We start from the raw sequence: 4,374 nt of genomic DNA, 5'->3' as shown, positions 1-4,374 counted from the left end.
CCGTCTTTATCTGTCTGTACTGAACATTACCTTTGGATATTTCTCCAACGCTATGAAGTGAAGAAACACCAAATGTTGCAAAATGTTGTATGACCCCAAGAGCTCAAAAAAGATACTTGAGAACCTTGACCTTACCTTAAGGTCAAGGTCACAGGGAGAATGAATGTGGTCTAAAAACTGCAAAATTTCACATTGTGCCAGTTTTCTGGAAAACAAATTAAAAACAGCGGGCTTAGTTTTGTATGGTATACAAGAAAAAGAAAGCCTTATCTTCTGATACCATTTTGATTGACCTCGCTTCAATGTCAATGTCAAGGTCAGAGGAGCCCTTCAAAGTTGAATTGTAGACATATTTTGATGTGAGCTTGCCCCTTTAACTTTACTATGGACGATATCTCTTACAAACTTAAACACTGAGTGGGCCTTTGTTAGAATTTCATAGTGATCCACATCTGGCCACATGTCGTCAGTGTCAAGGTCACATTGTTAGACCTTCACCTTCAAGGTCACCTGAAGGTCAAGGTCACTTTAAGACAAAGGTCAAGCATGAGAGTCGCATGGGCTTTGCTTTGTTAAGATTTTTTACCAAGAGACATGGATTTCTTTACCCGGTTTGGTCACATTTTTCATAGGGGTCAATGTGACCTTGACCCTAACGATATGTGACCAGATGTGGCTCACTATGAAATTCTAACAAACGCCCCACTCAGTGTTTAAGTTTGCAAGAGATATCGTCCATAGTAAAGTTAAAGGGGCAAGCTCACATCAAAATATGTCTACAATTCAACTTTGAAGGGCTCCTCTGACCTTGACATTGAAGCGAGGTCAATCAAAATGGTATCAGAAGATAAGGCTTTCTTTTTCTTGTATACCATACAAAACTAAGCCCGCTGTTTTTAATTTGTTTTCCAGAAAACTGGCACAATGTGAAATTTTGCAGTTTTTAGACCACATTCATTCTCCCTGTGACCTTGACCTTAAGGTAAGGTCAAGGTTCTCAAGTATCTTTTTTGAGCTCTTGGGGTCATACAACATTTTGCAACATTTGGTGTTTCTTCACTTCATAGCGTTGGAGAAATATCCAAAGGTAATGTTCAGTACAGACAGATAAAGACGGGCAACGGACAACGGCTGGACGACCAGGGTGAGTATGTACGCTCACTTTTGCTACACATGCGAGTAGCGGCTATTATCCGTTGTTCACAAAACATTCCTATATAATGTTTGGAAACAATGGTAGGGATAAAAATCAACCGTTTCCAACTGTGCCAAAAAATCAAAAAGACGCGTTCTATAACGGTCAAACGGTCCCTTAACAGACTTGGGCGGGGTCATCTAACGGTTGGCAGACAGCACAAACACCCTGTGACTGCTCGCAAGGAAAAAATAAATCTGGATGGCAGTATGGCTACAACTACGTCGTTTAGTGTAACCATAACCCCTGAATGTATGAACAGCAGAAAAGGCTGTCTTTGACGTCACTGTATAATAAGAAGCACAAAAGGGATTTTTTGGAACTTTCTCTTGGTTGGAGACAAACATGTCCGCAATGCATTCGTGCATCAAGCTATCCATGCAGTCGTTTATTGTTGATTCTTTAGCTCCTCTATGGCAGGGGGATTTTCAATTTGTTTTCCTTCAATTTCACTATGGGAGTTGTTCTTAACATACGTTTGTTAAGAAAATTTTGGCTGATTGTAAAACAGCTGTAATATACGGCAGTCCAGGTTGTCCTTCAACTGTAAAAATGAAATAATGCTCTTTAAAGTATCATTTACAACAGTGGTGGCTGTTTTCACAAGTATGCTACAAAAAACACGACAATACATAATACATAAGGAAAAGCCCTATGTTTGGTCAGTTGGTGAGATAGGAAAATGTTATTTTTGTGTGACAGTTCTGATGGTTTTCAAAGGGCTAATTCTTTGCTTTTCGACATATGCCCAACTGAAAACGCTTTAGCAACTCAAGTGCACACGACAACCATCTAAATAGACTACATGTTCGCAGAAAACACAATACTGAATATAGAGGGAAAAATAACGGCTCTTTTTAAAAGCACTTTTAGTAGTGAAGTACTTTTAGGATTGTTTGGAATTTTTTACCAGCAGACACCCTTTTACTGCTGAGTGTCTTAGTATTGTAAGATGTGTGATTTGAATTTTGGTTTAAAGGTGCCTTTGGTTTGAACACCCCTACCCCTACGAGGCAGAAATACAAAGAAATAGAAGGAAATTGAGCCTATTTGGAACCAGACTTTAGTATGTTCCCATGGGGGGATTCACGGTGCGAATGACACTGCGTCAGCTTTTTCATTTATCTTTAGTATTTTCTTCAACTTTAACTTTTAGGACCATGTATGAGGGTGTGGCAAGCTAAATACACAACACGACGACGTCTCGGAAAAATAGTAAGGATTATATAGGGAAAAACAACAGTGTCAGTTAAAGTCCGTTTTGAAGGTGTTAGTGGTTGGGGATTTTGAAAAGCATCAGACATCAGGCAGATACAATCCTTTCTGCGTGTTCTGGTGCAGAAAGAGTTTTCAGTTTATACATTGGGGTGACCAGTAGATACCATTTTACAACCATACCCCCAAACGACATTTACAGAGCCCAAAGAAGGATTTGGGTCAATTTCAAAGCCATTTTTCCGTATGAAGCGCCAACTTTATATGAAAATGTGTTTAATAAACATCAAAGGACTGAGGTTGAACTTTCTGATAAGGGACATTTTAAACCTAGTCATTGTCACTTCAACGTTCCCTTCACTAAAGTGGCTAAGATGCCTGGACTAATACCTCCAGCTTCGCTGGGATCAATCAATCAATGAGTCTTATATCGCGCATATTCCGTGGGTACAGTTCTAGGCGCTCTGCAGTGATGCCGTGTGAGATGAAATTTTATACGGCCAGTAGATTGCAGCCATTTCGGCGCATATTTACCTTTCACGGCTTATTATTCCAAGTCACACGGGTATAGTAGACAATTATTAACTGTGCCTAAGCAATTTTGCCAGGAAAGACCCTTTTGTCAATCGTGGGATCTTTAACGTGCACACCCAATGTAGTGTATACAATCCCATAATTATCAATGTTCTCTAGCCACGGCCGTAACGTAAACTGCCCGACGCCGGGGTGTAACACGAATTTTTTTACTCCGGAGTAACAATTTCGTACGAAATTCTTACTCCGAGTACACCTTTCGTGCGAGAAAAGAACTCCACAAGGCACGAAAAAATTACTCCCTCCACGAAATTTTTACTCCCCATTTTTACATTTAGTCAAGTTTTGACTAAATGTTTTAACATAGAGGGGGAATCGAGACGAGGGTCGTGGTGTGTGTGTGTGTGTGTGTGTGTGTGTGTGTGTGTGTGTGTGTGTGTGTGTGTGTGTGTGTGTGTGTGTCTGTGTCTGTCTGTGCGTGTGTGTGTGTAGAGCGATTCAGAGTAAACTACTGGACCGATCTTTATGACATTTTACATGAGAGTTCCTGGGTATGATATCCCCAGATGTTTTTTTCTTTTTTTCGATAAATGTCTTTTATGACGTCATATCCGGCTTTTTGTAAAAGTTGAGGCGGCACTGTCACACCTTCATTTTTCAATCAAATTGATTGACATTTTGGCCAAGCAATCTTCGACAAAGGCCGGACTTCAGTATTGCATTTCAGCATGGAGGCTTTAAATTAATTGATGACTTTGGTCATTAAAAATCTGAAAATTGTAATCAAAATTATTTTTTTATAAAATGATCCAAAATTACTTTTATTTTATTCTTTATTATCTTCTGATTCCAAAAACATATAAATATGTTATATTCGGATTAAAAACAAGCTCTAAAAATTAAAAATATAAAAATTATTTTTAAAATTAAATTTCCGAAATCGTTTTAAAAACAATTTCATCGTATTCCTTGTCGGTTCCTGATTCCAACAAGAAATTCCTCCGAGGTAGGAAAAACACCCCCGTCCTTACCATTCTCACTGCCACCAACTGAGAAGGTTATTTCCCTTTGACCATTAATATGTCCCTCTATAAGTCCTTGTAGAATCTTAATCCACCAATAACTCCCTAACCGTGTGTTTGACTGGTCCCAATTTTTGTAAGGACCGTCTCAGGAATGTATAGAACCTGTTCACCAAGTTTGGTGACGATCGGTCCGTTCATTCTTGAGATCTATATGCGAACACAAACACACAAACAAACAAACACATCGACCGAATCCTATACACACCCCTATACCGGGGGTGTAAAAACATATAGATATGATATGTTTGAATTAAAAACACCCTCAGAAAGTTAAAACGAAGAGAGGTACAGTAAAGCGTGCTATGCAGCACAGTGCAACCGCAACCGCGCTAAACAGGCTCGTCA

At 39.3% G+C, this 4,374-nt stretch overlaps 1 protein-coding gene across 5 annotated transcripts in view; it reads left to right on the top strand.

Annotated features, from left to right (window-relative positions):
- Positions 1-4,374, top strand: part of LOC138950502 (uncharacterized) — a 252,255-nt gene that overhangs the window by 196,808 nt on the left and 51,073 nt on the right. The gene's annotated exons all lie outside the window — the stretch shown is intronic.

The sequence above is a fragment of the Littorina saxatilis genome, linkage group LG16 (assembly GCF_037325665.1).
Source record: "Littorina saxatilis isolate snail1 linkage group LG16, US_GU_Lsax_2.0, whole genome shotgun sequence".
Lineage (NCBI taxonomy): Eukaryota > Metazoa > Mollusca > Gastropoda > Littorinimorpha > Littorinidae > Littorina > Littorina saxatilis.
The sequence above is the reverse complement of the archived record's forward strand: the minus strand, read 5'-3'. Positions and strand labels throughout refer to the sequence as shown.